This window comes from Pundamilia nyererei, unplaced genomic scaffold, assembly GCF_000239375.1.
Source record: "Pundamilia nyererei isolate P.nyererei 1_Seehausen unplaced genomic scaffold, PunNye1.0 scaffold00011, whole genome shotgun sequence".
Classification (NCBI taxonomy): Eukaryota; Metazoa; Chordata; class Actinopteri; order Cichliformes; family Cichlidae; genus Pundamilia; species Pundamilia nyererei.
Genome location: NW_005187412.1, coordinates 627,654 through 645,016, shown reverse-complemented (window position 1 = coordinate 645,016; position 17,363 = coordinate 627,654). Strand labels below are relative to the sequence as shown.

The following is a 17,363-nucleotide window of genomic DNA, read 5'->3' as shown; positions in this document are numbered from 1 at the left end:
TGGCGGCTGGACTGTCACTCCTTTCCACTCTTCACACTCCCTCTATCTCCTTTCCTCACACTGCTTTTAAGATATTATCTCCACTGATTAGCATAATCTAATCAATTTTACAAAATTGGCTTTTAATTACAAAGAAAAATCTTTCTTCTCACAGTTACTGGTTAAGCCTTTGTTTTTGCAAAAAAAAAAAGAAAGAAAAAAACTCAAACTGAGGCAAGAAGTAAAACCTCAGCGAAAGGTTAGAAAATGCTACCTATCACACTTGAGTGGGAGAAACAGACTAAGACTGATGTGTTAAGGGTATAAGTGGCAGAAATATCACCGGCTCATCTTCAATATGCTAGACAGCATGACAATATGAAATGAATACATTATGATTCAACAACCTAGTAAATGTCCCTGGTTGTACATGTAATGGTAAACAGTTCTTTTAGATATGTGCATTTTAAAGCAGCTGTTTACTCGCTTCTTGTTTTTCTCTCTCTTTTTGACCCTTGGAATCATGGCTGCTAATATGACTGTACGTGCTTACTGGAAAGGCCAAGTGATTAGAAACTCAGCTGTTAAATTTGTCCTCTGCATAAAAGAAGGGATCTATAACTATGATTAACTCTCTGGCATGTTGTTGTGCCTGACAAGCTCTCTGTTGAGCAATGATTAACAGCTTGTGACTCTACAAACCGCCGCTTGCACATTACCACAATGTTTACATTAGCCAGACCCTCACTGAAGCCATTACTGCTGTTGCTAAGCTAGCACTCATCATTGGAAGCTGAGCAGCGGGCAGCCTGTGGCCCAACAATTTACAATGATGACAAAGGTTGGCAAACGTGGCCTAAAGTTTACCTCTGAAGTTTCACTCAGGGCCAGTTTAACTCAGAACTGTATGCCCACAGGAAAAAAAAATGTGATTCAACTTGAAATATGTGGGAAGTGTCAAGGCCAAATCTCTCAGTGTAGGCTACGCTATAAACCTTAAACTAAGCCGATTTCATTAATGTGACATTAGCATTTGTAATGAGAAAAGGGGGGAAAAACCCTTGGGACATCTTTGTGCTGTTACCACACACACATGAATGTGCATGCCCACGTACAGGCACACACACACGCACACACACGTGCAAACACAAACACACGCAAACACATAAGCTGCGATATCAGCCACTAATTTACATCCATATTACACAAGAATCACAAAATGCAGCCAAAGCACAGAGGGGAGAAAATGTTTGTTTGTGCGTAGGTTTTCTAATGAACACCACAGATTAGTTGCTGTAAACTAACTGTGACAGTTAGTTCAACCTTTCCTGATGAGCTGGGCAAATAGTTCCAGACAAATAGAGCCTGGCATTCATTCCCGCTTTATCCTGCTCCAGACGGAAAGGAAGGAAGGAAGACTGTATCAAGAGCAAATCTTCAACAATCCCATCACTTTATTTATAACTTGCCAACGCACAACTCGGAGCTCATGTGATGCGTGACAACACTCCTTGTTTTTTTCTTTGACAAACCAAGCAATACATTAAGCTGACTTGTTTTCTATGTCCCTTTTAAGACTTCACAGATGTCCTGGCAAGCTTGTGCGTGTTGATTTGCTGGGCGAGTGACTGTAAGGTTTTTGTTTATTCAATATTGAGCTACATGTTTTCAGCGTAACTTTAGGGACCAACGGCCCTGTGCAATTAATGACTGGGTGAGCTGGTTAAAAATCATTTTAAAAAAGCTTGTCGAATCACAATGACATGACACACAATAATATTATTAATAGAAGAATATGCAACTTTGTATTTGTAGAAGTCTTGAGCCACCCCTCGTTTCTTTACATTTTGTTAGAAAAAATAGAAAGTAGATGCAGTGATTTATAAGCATGTGCCAACATAAATATAATTACAGCACAAAGGAAAAAAACAAAAAAGGTGTTGTACAACTGTAACAACCTTGAAAGTCAATATCTAGTTTAACACAGCCTGAACTCTCATAGAAAAGTCCTCTGTCCTCTAGTTTCTTTAAGTAGTCTTCAGGAATAGTACCTCAGGCTTCTCGAAGGATATTCAAAGCTCTTATTTGTAAGTTGGCTGAGTTTGTTCTGTTCTTTGTCGAGATGACTCTTTCAATAATGGTGAGGTCTGGACTCTGGGAAGGTCGATCCATGACTGAAAGTGTTCCCTTGTGTGTCTGTTTCTATCCAGGTATGCTTTACTGCATCAGCAGTGTGTTTAAGATCACTGGCAAGATGTTGCCAATCAGATGCTTTCCAGATGGTAGTGGATGCTTGATCAAAATCTGACAGCACTTTTCTGTATTCATAATTCCATCAACTTTGTCAAGATCTCCAACATCACTGACTGTAATGCAGCCCCAAACCATGACAGAGCCTCCGCCTGTTTTACACATGGCCACAGACATTCACTGTGGTACCTTTCTCCTGACCTTCTTTGTGGAAACTGAAACAATTTCAAACAGAAGTTTAAAATTCGGATTCCCTCCATGAGACCTGTTGTCAGTGATTTTCAGTCCAGTTCTTGTTTAATTTGGCATAGCTCAGTCTTTTCTCATGTGCTGTAGATAGTCTTTAGGCCTGTCAGCCCGTCTTTTGTCCTCCACTTGTTTCGTTTTTTTAAAAGACGCACTGCACATCATGCTGAAGTATGACATGTTTTCAGTTGTTTAAGAATCACCTTTTTGATGCACTAGTAGTTTATGGCTCTCAAACTATTCTTTGGCATTTTTCATAGATTCAACTAAAGAAATGGGAACAAATTATGAGGGCTGCTAGTAAGAAAGTGCCTAAATCTCAATTTAAAAATTGGATCTTTGGTAAACACTTGGTTACCCTTTGTGTGATTCCATTTTTATGCTTGAATGATTCATAGGTCAGTGTTACGTGGCTCAATAAACAAACAAACAAACACATTTTTAAATCTACTTATTCCTTATCTTTTCACTGTTTATATGAGTGATGGATCAAACATTGTGATGTGAGACAACGCTGAAATGGTTTGGCTCTGATGTGCTGTAAAATATAAACATATGGATAAGTACAAAGATATGAATATCTTGCTAAATTTCTGTTTTAGAAGAAAGAAGAATGTAATTTTCACCTTCAAAAAAGTGAAAATTACAAATTATACAACATGGGATATCTGTGGAGATAAAAAAAAAACCCTTGGTGGTGCTAACACATTATTACACGAGTGTTAACGATGATATGAAAAGATGTTATAAGAGAACAAAAAAAACCCCATTACTATACTGTAACAACAACACGCTATGTGATTAGGCGAGGTCATGATAACATAAACAGCAATCTAAATATATTTTAATGAGGACCAGGCAGCAAATAGTCACTATGCTTACTGCTGGCTGTAGTGTCATAAAGACTTGTAATGTTGTCTGCTGCCCCCAATAATGAGAGCGGTTTGTAAAGACAAGAGGGGTTTTTTTTAGACTATAACGCCCAAACATATTGGAGGGGGGTTAGATGGAACAAAGGACCCGAGCCAGGATTAAATCAGAGACGTTGTGCACACTTGGAACGCATCTTGGCCATAAATGGGCATCAAGACTAACCAAATGTTGTTTATTTTCACACGTGCCTGTAATTGCAACAATAAGACATGTTGCTGAAAAAAGTATGTGTTTTCTGTTTTTATGACTGTTGAGAAAAATAATTCAAGTTGCTATGTAACTTGCCAAAATGCACACAGCTGGCAAGCATGTGACCAACGAAAAACAATTTTCACTTGTTCCAAATTCAAAATAAAAGATATCGTCCTTTTTCTTTTCTGTCTTTTAACCACATCAAAAAAAACAAAACAAAGAAACTTAGTGTGACCTTCAAGAAACTGTAAAAGGTACATGTTCAACAAAAGATAGCAAGAAACTGACACGAAAACAAGACCATACTATTATAAGACCTCTTTGTTTCTGCATCTGAGCTGGCTTAAAATGAGACAACTCAAGGAAATTCACAGTTCAGTGAGCTGAGATTAAGACCAGAACTGTACAACACTGTGGTCACCACAGTTTGCCTCGAGGCATGCATAATGTTACTCTGACATGGTTTGTTCTGTCTTTCTGTGCTGTTATTCTGACATCTGATGCCATGCAGTTTGGAATAAATGGTCATGGCAAAAAAGAAAAAAGAATCAAGGCATGACATTTGACAAGTGCTATCATCCAATCCTTGTGTTCTTGTAAATGTGACCCTGCCTATACCCTTCCAGTGTTATCAAATGGCAAAATTGGGACATCACGTGCCAAAAACCTCAAATTTTTCTACACCCAAGCAAAATTTGTACTAAATTTCATTAAACATTTCACATGAATTAGGGGGAAAAGCACTTTCCTTTCAGTGCAGTTCAAAGTGTGATAAAACATGACACTTATATAACAAAAGCAGTATCATAATGGGAAACAGCTTCATTTTTCCAGTATCACCTTTCTGTGGCTCTATCCAGGACATTTTCCTCCCTCCTGGGGGCAAATGTTGAAGACCCTTTTAAAAGTCCAGCTGTGCCTTAAAAGAGTTAGTCACACCAGCAATGGGGTGCTTTGAAATGGTGTGCAGAATATCCACCAAGTAGTGCTCCTTTTTCCCCCCCCCTTGACATGACCCTATTTCCTGTATCACCACACTTCCCCTGTGTGATTTCATATAAAAAGCCAAAATATTTGAGTCTCCATTGTCGACTGTGTCAAACCCAGCTTTGACATTACTGCGCTGCAATTGCACTCCCCCAGGTGGATCTACACATGACATACGCACACACACTCATATGCACTTGCACACACTCACACTGACACTCGCAGTTACCTGTGTTCAACTGTCTTTTCATGTGAAACTAGACCCATAACTCCACCCTCTGGATCCTAACACTTCCTTTTAGTTGAGCCAATCGCAAAGCTTGCCATCAGCCCCCGTCTTGTTACCTGATATTATTTCAGGAGGAGTTAAGGAGAGCAAAGAATAGTGTTGGCTCTACATGAATGTCTGCTTGTTTTTTTTGTGCGCGTGTGTGTGTGTATCTGTGCTTGTGTCATGACGAGTAGATTCCTTGTGTAGCGAGGCTGAAACCGAAGCTGCCTGGGCCTGTTGTTGATAGCTGTGTCTCACCCACTCAGTGCCCCAGAGGGAGTCAGGACCAAGACCACTGCTCAGGGTCTGTCTGTTCACACACATGAAACACGGGCTTAGATTACACAGAGCTCAAATATGACTCATCCCAAGGAGGGGGTGGAGGAAGGCCTTCTCTGTTGTTTTGCACAAAAAGCGTGCGCACACGCAGACACACACTGCCCGCAATGATAGCTACATCACAGGCTCAGGAAGAAAGGACCTTGTGGTTCCACACACCTGCCAAAGACAGATGTTAAGAATAAATCAGAGAGAAGCTCAGAGTGAAGAGAAACTCCACACAGCCGTAACTCCACTAACTCACTGCACACTACACTAACTGGAGAGCAAACAGCTGCACATGACAACACACACCAGTGATGAAAGTAACAATAGCATGCATGCACCTGACATGCATACAGAGAGAGGCTACAACAAGGGTGGGAGAAAGAGTGTATTCAAAGTTTCTGTCTCACGGGCTCCGCTGGTGTTTTGTAGCGCTACTTTGCCGCCGTGTAACCAGCTCCCGTCCTCTCTGGAACTGAGGGTGTTTAAGTGCAATTGTTCTGGAAGAAGTCAAAATCCTCCAATGACAGACAAACAAGTCACAACAAGGCTGAAAGCGGTGTGGGTGGTTTTGGAGAGGAAGCTCGTTTTTCCGCTGCTGACTAAGTGAATTTCATGATTTCTTCATGTAAATATAGCACCACTGGGTTATGAAGAATCAACACTTACAAAGCCTGCCCTTTAACTTGTTGCAACGCAGAATAATATGCTCAAAATCTATTTTAAGGGCACTGTGACCTCTAAAAGCACAATTTAAACACCTACACATCCTACATCCTGTCAGTCATTGTGGCATACTTCCTGGTTCCAGAAATGATGTGTCATAAAAAGAAAACTTAGATGCATTCACAGACAAGACTGCGGCTTTTGTCTGTGCTGGCACCTATGTCTAGGAGCATCCGTGTTACTCTTTTTTTTATTATCAATTGACTAGCAAAGGCAGAGTGGCGTATGTAAGTGATGCGTACATGGCATGCATGGGTGTCATAAACAGACACCCTTTATGCTCTGTGGCCCAGAAATAGTGAGTTAACCAACGACAATTTGACTTTATCTCTCTGCGTGCTATCCTGAAATTCCAGCCTACTGGTAAACGCCAACTATGTGGCATCCTGTCACACTACACAATGCATCTACGTGTACACGTGCGGTTGTTCGGACATGCGCCGACTCAGGAAAGAAAAAGCGAGTGTGCGTGCTTTGCTTTCTCAAGGGGGACTTTTAAATTACGTTTGTGCAGAACTGAAAAACCGATGCAAGGAGAGTTAAAATTCATTCACAAAGAGTATCACTGGAGGTATTTAAATATCCAGTTAAAAAAAAAGTTTACTCCTGTCCACCATGCTTACAATTATTTGACAGGATAAATCCCAACTCTGTCCCCTGCGATGCCGATGAGTCTAACATCCATGACTCAAGAGGTCAGGCGGCCCATGCAGGCTGGGAATTACGGGGTTAAGGGGATGAAACCAAGTGTGTAATGTGAGAAGACATGCCAACATGGCTTCTCAGGCAACAAACAGAAAGGCGACAAACATATCTCGGTGATTACGGGGAACGTGAGGTATGTTGGGAAGAAAGACTGTCACGTCATCCATGAGGGCAAGCTGGAAGAAGAATTGCAGTGGCTTTTTGAACTGGCTGAGTTTAGACATGTTAATCAGTAACAGCCTGTTGTACTTCAGACGGGAGGAGAGTGAGCACTGGGGTGTGTTTGCGTGTGTGTTTGTGTGTGTCTGGCACGTCCAACACCACTTGGATTTGAGCTGGGTTGAAGAAAGCGAAAGCTCCAGACCAAGAGATGATCCATCTGGACTGTTTCCTTACAAAACATATGGAAAAATGCAGAAGCTTTTTTTTTTTTTCCTTTTTCCGCCCACAATAGCTATTAATATCGAGCACAGAGCATTTGCTCATGCCCCACTAAGGATTGGAATCCCTTCTGAAACACAGTCATCTTGGAGGATTAGAAAAAAGTGGCCAGGCATTTTCACACACTCACCACATGTATTCTCTGTGTGCAAATATTCTAATATAGTCCCATAAACGCTTACAGTAAACTAATTGATAGAACTAAACATATTATTCTCCCAGACACACACACATACATACACATACACGAAACACACACACACACACACACACACAAACACAGACAGGATTTAGGTAAACTGAAATGACGTAATCTGAACCCACAGACATGACATGACTTATTTTGCTCAAGTCATCTGAACAAAGATAGCTTTTCTTTTCCGCTTTGGAAATAATTCTCGCGTGCATCAGCAAGGACCCCTAAATAATCACACCAACTACCTGACAGCAATTGTCCACAGCAGCGCTGAAACCTGTGTTACAATGACAGCTCTGTAAATTGTTTTAATTATAGCCAACACAGATAACAGCCTGTGGAAACATCACCCTTTTCTTCAAGTCTTTTTGTGCAAGATGCAAACATACAGTATTCCCTGAAAATCGCAGCTTGTTATGTGTGTATGTGTGTGCGCGTATATGCGTGTGTGTGTGTGCGCGCGCGCATGTGAATACAATATTCATTTTGCTGCAGGAGGACAATCTATGCATAACAATGAGAAGCGCTAATGAAATCAGCCATCAACCTGCGATACATACATATTAAAGCAGGACCTCAGAGTGTCATTCGCTTAGTGCATCATTTGTTCCCAGTCGGTTTTTTCTCTCTGCCACCTGACCTTTAGAGTATGTAACCCCCCCCCCCCCCCCACACCCCCTTCACTTCTCCACGCTAAAAATAGGAAGTGTACCTGCAGTACTGTGGCATTAAGCATACACATGTGTGTGTGTGCATGTCATTGCAGCACTGCACGAACATCATGACAATTCATTTAGAAATGTATACAGCACTGATTTTGGCACAAATGTTCGTTTTTAGGATTCATACACAGACAACTAGTGACTGTCTCCTCCAAGTTGAGAGATCTGACGATCGCCTCTTAACGGATGATGTCAGCATTACAAATGTTAACCACTGTCAGAGCTGTACCTTTAGTATAATGTCATATCATCCCAACTGCCAGGCGATCATGCTCCTCCCTTCCCTCTAAGCGTGCTTCGTGGCTATGGTCCCTCTGTCTCTCCCTCTCTCTCCCTAACCCCCACCCCCACGCTGGCAGGGAAATGGATCCCTCCACCTGACAGTGGCCATTTTGAGGCTTCTCTCCTCTCCTCTCTACCCCTGCTTCCTGGTAAACAATGGGAGAGGGATAATTGATCAAACAGCCAGGGAACCCTCCGAGCAGGGGAAGGTCACCGCCCGCCAGCCTAGCTCACTGTGAAGGAGGAGGGGTGTGTGTGCGTGTGTGAGTGTGTGTGTGTGTGTTTGGGGGGGGTGTCAGTATGTGTATGAACATTTGTCTGTGTGTATATGTTTTGTGTGTATGATTGTATTGCATCTATGAATGTTTTGTTGTGTATGGCCAACTGTGCAAAAAGGACACAGAGTATTTAGTGTCTATGTACAGTGTGTGTGTGTGTGCGTGTGTGTGGGGTGGGGGGGTGAAGGGGGTCTTTCTGACGCTCTTGAGCTGCCATTTTTCTTCCCTGACAAAGACTCCATCTGCCACAGAGCCATTTGCTGCCTCCCGAGTCGGCAGAGCATTCTGCACGCCGCGTTCACCTTGATGTCACCTCTACACAGCTCACGCCTTGCTGACGCTGTAGACACACACACACACACGCACGCACGTACACACACTTGAACACACAACAACACACATTACCTTTTCTCTCATCTAACCAAAGACATATATGCTTATTGTCTCTCACTCACAAACACACACTTTCAGTTTTTGTCATGCACATATTATCTTGGCACTCTCTCTTCACACACACACACACACACACACACACACACACACACACACACACACACACACACACACACACACACACGCACGCACATATTGAATGTGTATGTGTCAAGACAGCGGCCCTCCCTTTTCCTCTGCATGGCTGATATCACTGTGCAACCATCAGCGCTGTGCATTGTGGGAGTGTCTGTTGGGGCAGAGAGACGCGACAGGGGCTGAGGGATTCACACGCCTCTGAAAGACAGCCAGAGGGAGAGAGAGAGAGAGAGAGAGGGAGGGAGACAGGAGGGGAGGGAGGCAGAGAAAAGAGAGAGAGATACGAAGGGGGCCGGTAACTGGAAATGAGAGATGGCATTTTAAAGAGGAAGCTGAATTTCACCTGCAATTACCGTAGCTCCGGGGCACATGGCTCGGTTAAGAGACATTTCATTCCAAAGCCACTGCATATAGCTGCCGCACTGAGCCCTGAGAGGCGCATAAAGAAGCAGGGAGAGAGAAAATAGAGCGGTGGAAAACTCTCCTCTGCCCTAGATGGCCCTCAGCAGATGCAGTGATGAAAGAGTGGAGGCAGTCAGGGATGTTAACTGGTAAATGAAACCTAGCAGAAAGAGGTAGCATAGAAAGGAAAACAAAACAGAACTAAAGTAAGGAAAAACAGACAGATAAAGAGACAGAGAAAAGAAAATGGGTATCACATTCAGCAGGCCTCAACTCAACCATCTGCACACCAGACCAGACGGTTGAACTGGGACTCAGAGCGCACACGCACACGCACGCACAAACACATGTACACCCACTGAACAAAGAGAAAATCAAATCCAATAATCATAGACACTCACTCTCTCACAGTTAACTACAGGGAAAGCTGGCTATGTTTAATGATTAATATCATTCTTAGTATTCATTCTACTCTTTCGATGAAACCTAAACCCTCTCCCTCTATCTCTTCCTCTTTCTTTCTCTCAGAACTCCAAATCAAGCCATAATGGTTTCCCTGAGGCTCAGTGTCCTGGCTAGTTTCACCAGGCACACTGCTGTGTTTCATAGGAGAAGTGTGACTGCACAGAAACCGTAATGAGCTCTCACTGGGAGCTGGGGGCCTCCTGGCACAGCTAATGGCTTCTCCTGACTACAGCTGTATCCAGGTTACAACCTGGCCTGGCACAACAGGCCCTGGGATGCACAGGCCCAGTAGGGACAAACTATTCCCAGCCACAGGCACACAACGTAGGCAGAAAACGCATCCATAGCAGTGGACTGTGTTTAGTGTGTGGGTGTTTGAAGTAGAGAAGGAGGAAAGAAGACCTGGGGAAGAGAGTAAGGGGGCAGGAAGTGGGAGAGGATGTTGAGAGACAAGGGGTTGAGCAGAAACACAGACCAAGGAATACAGACAGTTGAAGACATGTGGTTTGGCCATAAATGCGGCAGATAGACCCAATAAACCTGAAAGCTTTCATAAGGGAAACAGCTGGTGTGTGTGTGTTTGTGTGTTTGTGTGTGTGTGTGTCTAAGACTGGCATGATATCAGATTTTCAACAAAATTATCATGTCCTATCTATCTATAAAGGTTAATATATGCTTGCATAATATAAACATTAGGTCACCATATCATTTTTGATTACAGATCTCACCAACACTCCTTTCACAACCACAATGTGCAGACATGTCTTCCTTATTGGGGACAGAAAGGCAAGTCCTCATAATGTAAATCATTAAATTTTAAAGTGATGACATGTTGTCCAGTTAAGGTTAGGTTAAAGTACAGGGGAGTAAGGCAAAGCTAAGCTTGGAATTACTCTCCAGGAAAAGAATGGAAGTCAATGCAAGGCACTGTGGATGTTTATGTGTGTGTGCAAGAGAAAGAGATGAGGAAACTGTGTGTGTGTGTGTGTGTGTGTGTGTGTGTGTGTGTGTTTGTCCTGGTGGGGGGTGTGGGGGGGTCTGCTTAATTATCTCCATAAGACAGTAACCCTGCATTTTCTAACAGCGCATGCATGCACAGACTAAGTACAGACAATAATGATGGCTTTTTATAATAACAACTCTGCTAATGATAACCAATTACTAATAGTCATATTAACCCATTTGGCTAAGCTTCCAAAATTAAAGCAAAACAAAACACAAAATCAGAACAATCAAGGACAAACAAACATCAAATTTAGAACATAATTGGCTTTAAAACCTTTAAATCTGGTGAACCATGTGACCCACAGAAAAAAAGACAACATCTGGGTTAGGCTGATGAAAGGGACAAATGCTCTAAGATGACGTCGACAACTTTGCAAAAATGTCTTAGATACCATTTTCTACTCAGGGTGAGGGTAATGTGATTGGTAGGTTGGTAAGTAAGTGCAAGAGATGGCAAAGGATGGATCATCACTTGTTTTCAAACCTAACAGTGAAACAGGCATTAGAGCTGCGTCCAAGGAGCTCAAATTGCAATCCCGTTTGTATGCGGCTAAAAGGTTTGTGATGCATGGGGTTTAAAGGTCTACTCCTAATGTTTCATAAATTACTGGTATACAATTATGTTGCATTATGACACCCAGAACTCAGCATTGTATAGCCAACATCAAGCCCGTACTACAACAAATACAACACAGAGACATACACACACACTCCTGTTGTTGCCCTCTCTGGGAAAGCTCACAGCTTGGGTTCTTTAGCTCCTGTTTTGTCTGGCCTCCATTCAAAATGGCCCCCTCATGACCACGCACATTATGGTCCGGGCAGGCAGCCCCTGAGTGGACTGAGGCTCCCTGGGTGCAAGCAGTGATTCATGGCACAAGTGTCTGTAAAAGAGCAGCCTCACCCCACGCTGCAGCCCTTCATGGGGACAAGAAGAGCAGAGGCTGTTTGGCAGTGGGGGTGAATCAAAAGTCTGGCTACAGGACTGAGCCCTGTCGAGATCATGCGGGCCAAGAGAGGCAGAAGGGGAACAGCCAGTGTGTTTCCTCATGTGCGTGTGTGTATGTGTGTGTAGAAAGCATGAGTTTGAGTGAAAGCGACACAAAGACATGGATGGCTAAGCCCAAAGTAATGCTAGAGTGTGTCTGCTGAATCTACTCTGCTCCCTATCCCGAGGACAATCACACAGTAGCTTTTTAACAATCTTAGCTTCGAGGCAAGTACAAAGTACTAAATGTTTAGGAGTTATCTCTAACACTTCCCCAATCTAACAGAGCACCAGTTTAAAGGGCACTGGGAAAAAAGACACTGTGAGAAACAAAGAGGGCTCATGAATAAGAGCTGAAAAATGATAGTAGTTGCTAGGATTGATGAAACCCTATTCAGGTTTTGTGACAGGCAACGAGACACACAAATTCTTTCCCCTCAGGCTAGAAGGTGTAATTTCCCCTTCCACTGCCACAAGAGTCATGTAAAAAATTATCTATAGCTCAGTGACTGACTGCTTCGAAGTAATTCCAAGCAGTAATTTGTCCTTCTATCTATCTATCTATCTATCTACCTACCTATCTATCTATCTATCTATCTATCTACCTATCTATCTATCTATCTATCTATCTACCTATCTATCTACCTATCTATCTATCTACCTATCTATCTATCTTTTCAGAGACACTCAGAATAGAAACACTGGCATGCTACTCTGTTGTAACACACGGTGGGATGCGGATGGAAATGCTGGCCCCACAGGACACACACACATACACACACACACACACACACACATAAAGAACGGACTGCTGTGGGGCTGACGCAAGACTATCTCTGTCTCACGTGTCTCTCCCCTACGGCCGCCCGCTGCTCCTGACCTTCGAGATGTTTTTCTCTCTCCTTCTCCCTCTCCCTTTATTCCTCTCTATTTCACACTCACATAACACACACACTAACTGACTCACACACACACACACACACACACACACACACACACACACACACACACACACACACACACACACACACACACACGCCTCCTTTTTCTGCACAGCTCCCAGCCACTCAGTATTTTGTCATTAAAAAGCATTGCATTTCAAGCTTGGATCAAGCAGATGGGGCTGCGTAAGCATTGCTGCTCCTTCGCACAGCACCTTGGCTTAAGTACAGATAGTTTACATGCAGTACGGCACTCTCGCTTAAACACGCGCACACAAACAGACATGCGAGCGCACACATGCACACGCACAACCTTCCTGGAACCGGAGAATCAGCCCGTTTGTGGATGGCTGCTTCACTCGGGTACTGTGCATCTCACTTGTGTGATGCCTAGCTGATGTGGCTGAATACTTTAAGACATGCTCTAAAAAATAACAGCGCTACACAGCAGACGAGGGTATCGTCTCTTAGCAGAGAAAGCCTCATTCTTATCCTAACATATTTTGTAGTCCTTTCCGTAGACCAGTGGTTCGTGCCTTGCAGTGGCAAAACACTGACATAAATACTCACATAAAGTTCAATGGGTTCATAACACACACAATTACACACCCACATGCGTACGTGAATGTAATATAATTATATCTCTGTGCCATTAGACACATTTCTCTGTCTTTCTTTCATTTTCTCTCACCCTCAACATTTGCATATTCCTTTGGGTGTTTGAGTTGAGCAGCTCTTTCCTTTTTCCTTCTCTTGTCTTCCAAGCAACAAATGTCAGCTAATTACACCATAGCTGTTTGGATGAGCTCCATCTTTCCCCTGTGCTCTGCTGTGCTTGTTCTCTATGGGGCTGCAGGAAGAGTCAGGCAGCCAAGACACCAGTTAGGAGCAGCCAGCTGTGGGGGTTGAGCTAGAAGGCTACCCACACACACACACACACACACACACACACCCCACCACCACTACCCACCCCTAGAAATTGATTCCCCAAGAGAGGACTCATCAATACTTATCACAAATGATACAAGCAGCCCGCACCAACCTGCAGGGGATATAATGTATCATTCACAGCCAGAGATGAAGCAGTAATGGTTAGACGTGATAGAATCGGGTCTGCTAACGCACAAGGCTAAAAAGACAGTCACGGGCGAAACAAGTATTTCACTGAGCTCTGCATTCAGCAAAAACCTTCTTTTAAAAGATCCAATTTGATCTGGTGACACACTCACAGGCACAAGGCCATCAAGTCAGGCAGGAGAGAAAGTGCAAGTCATTGTCTGTGTGTGTGGAACAATAAACTGGCACACCACTTGGTGTGTGTGAAGTGAAGCCTTGAGGACGCAGCCGCGCCCCTGAGTACAGCTTGCTCTCACACACAGACACAGCGAGAAAACAGAGAAGGAAGAAAGAAAGGGTCTCAAAAAGGAGAAGATTAATGCTACACGCAGAAAGACACACAAACAACTAAACCCAATCCAAGATCCTAACCCAGAAGCACTGTCGGGCACAGTTAACACCCATTTACATTCAGTGTTGGGTCTGAAGAGATAGCAAACTCAAAGGATGTTTATTAGGCGCGTACGTTTCATACAAATATTCTGATTAGAATGGGAGAAATCTAATTAATTGCTTGATTCACTGAATGAACCCCGAATTTGTAATGTAATCATAACAACTGCTTTTCAAGGGGCTCTTGTTAAATTTAATTGGGGGAGAAGAAAAAAAACATCCTCTTTCACTGAATGAATGAAAATCAAATTAGGCCTGAAACTGGAGGAGTCTGCAAGTTTGTTCTGTTGCGCCATAAAAAAAAAAAGAAATAATTTTTTAAAAACCACTGTAAAAGCAGAAGTGTGTGACAATGTATATTTTCAAAAGTCACACATCAACTATTTTGTAACATGCATTTTGGGCAGTGTGAGAGATTTTAGAGATGCACTTACTGTTACAGGTGTCTTCAGCTCTTTGACATCACTGCTGTAACACCTGGGGAAAAGCAGAAACAAGAGATCACTGTGGTTCGGGCCGAATACAACAATCTGACTCATAAGAAGAGCAGCATTCTCAAAACGGGCAATTTTGATATAGTACTATGAAGCTTTTTTCTCTTCTTCTTTCATTTCACGACCTGAAAGCTGGCGGAGGCCCTAAAAACTACTTGCACTTCAAAGTTACAGTTACACAGCTTAGTATTTGTGGTTTTCCAGACACATCAAAGGAAAAAAATACAGTGACGTCTGAAACACAGCTGTGGCTACACACACACACACACACACACACACACACACACACAAACAGAAAGATATTCACACCCACAAAAAGTCTCTTTCTCCCTGAGCCCGTTCTTGCAAAACCTGTTTGTTAGAACTGAATCTAGACATTGGAGCTTCAAGTGTGAGGATATTTTCCCTAAACACAAGACAGTTCTTGCAGAGAACCAAGCCTTACCAGCGTTCTCACGCCCATCTCTCATGCATTGTCTCTAAGGCCCTCCTGTGCACTTACAGACCGGGCTTAATCTGAGCAGCTCACCATAACAGACAACACCCTGCTTTGTATATCACACTACAGTGCAGTTTTTACAACTTTCATTTACGCTGATATAACCTCGTGTTGAATAAAAAGAACAGCTGAAGGACAGCTTTCGATTATGAGTTATAACTGGTGTCAGCAAGGTTAGGTGGGATCAGAATGCAGTACCTACAAATGTCACGGCTCCCTGTACACATGCACACAGACTCAGGGAAGCAGACATTTCCAGACACGGCAACACACAAGCAGTGTTACAGCATGTGTGGGTAGCTATCTAACAAGGTTTTGTTGTCAGTAAACACATCCATCTGGTCAACAGCAACTGAATCAAGTCTGGTGGATGCCTCAGCGGCACGGATGTGGTCAGATATTACAATAATAGTTAAAGCTATCCTTTTTCCTACAAAGTTCCCGTCTTTTCTGTTAACGTCACTTGCTCAAATGGTAAAAAGAAAGGGAGTATGTTACAAGTAAGTAAGTCATTTTGTCTGTCCAGATGCCTTCAAGTGTTTCCAAAGTCTGTGGTACACAGTGCTATGCATGTCTGTCATTACAACTCCATGTATCACTGAACAGAAATCACCTAGACTGACTGTGTTGGTAATAACCGAACTGATCGAACTGTAATGGTTCCCCTCATTATCTGTTCTCTTACACAAACACACACACACACACACACACCATCACAAACTACAGGCACACACAAATACTTTGATAACTCATCGCAGTGATAATGATAACAGAGAGCCAGGTAGGCTGAATTCATCTTCAGCTTTTTTCATAAAGGCCTATTAGTGGATGATTAAAGGATCTCTGCTCACAGGACTTCACCACAGAAAATGATTTGCCAGCCACGAGGCAGGTGAATTACACTGGATAAGAAAGCCAGTGCTGTCTGCCATCATTTGCCTCACTGAGAATCAGGCTGTTAGTCTATTAACCTCATTTTATGGTAGGATCTTACCAGTTTTACATCAAACATTACAAAACACTCTTTTCCTGTGACTGCAGCCTTGTTCCGCTGCTATGTCCTCATAAATTATGTCAGGGCATTGTATTAAGTCTGCAGCAAACAATTAATTAATTATGGATTCATCTTTTTCAATTAGCTAATAGTTAATTTGGCATATAAAATATTGAAAGGGTGTAATAAATATACATTAAAATCTTCATAAAGTCCAATATGACATAAATAAAACTGCTTGCCCAAGCCCTTTAGATGGATTTTACTACAACAGAAAGACAAAAAGAAAGAAGGCAGAAAAAGTACAAAACAGTTGAAGCCAAAGTCAATGCCAAGCAAAACATTAATCAACTACAAGTTTGAGTGAAACATGATGTGAAAACTTCAAAGCGCTATTTACAGTTGAACAAATACAAATCATCACGAATGCAAAAAGGTTCACCTCAGCATTAATTTAGTGTGACAGAATTCACATAGCCGTGCTTTCTGAGTAACACCGAGATATTTGAATGTCTATATACAAGTGATCCAACAAACTCGGTGCCCTAAGTTATGCCGGTGAATTTATTACTTTTTGAGTAACAATCCGAATGTCAATTTAATAATAGCCATGATTGCTTAATCATTTCCATTTAATTAATGTGAAGGCAAATAAAACCAAACACACATACACACACAAAGAACTATCTCCAAAGTAATAATTACCAGCATTTAAACTCCAGGCATGCTTGCACATGGACAGCGTACAACCTAACTGCTATGATGTCTCCCTGAATTGTCTTGTTTGGTTACTCTAATCTACCCCTGTTGCCTCAGCCAAACAGATGTTGACTTTACTTTAAGATTCATACAACCGCTCTCAGGCATCCACACAGGGTTAAATAGAGGGGTCAAAAGAAAGAAAGAAGAAAGAAAGAAAGAAAGAAAGAAAGAAAGAAAGAAAGAAAGAAAGAAAGAAAGAAAGAAAGAAAGAAAGAAAGAAAGAAAGAAAGAAAGAAAGAAA

The 17,363-nt window shown here is 42.4% G+C and overlaps 1 protein-coding gene across 15 annotated transcripts in view; it reads right to left on the bottom strand.

Moving 5' to 3' along the window:
- The window catches only part of baz2ba (bromodomain adjacent to zinc finger domain, 2Ba), a 66,997-nt gene that overhangs the window by 38,418 nt on the left and 11,216 nt on the right, over window positions 1–17,363 (bottom strand). For all 15 annotated transcript variants that reach the window (XM_013908500.1, XM_013908501.1, XM_013908504.1 and 12 more), the window contains exon 2: window positions 14,808–14,850. The gene's annotated coding sequence lies outside the window, so the exon portion shown is untranslated. The remainder of the gene's footprint in view (window positions 1–14,807; window positions 14,851–17,363) is intronic.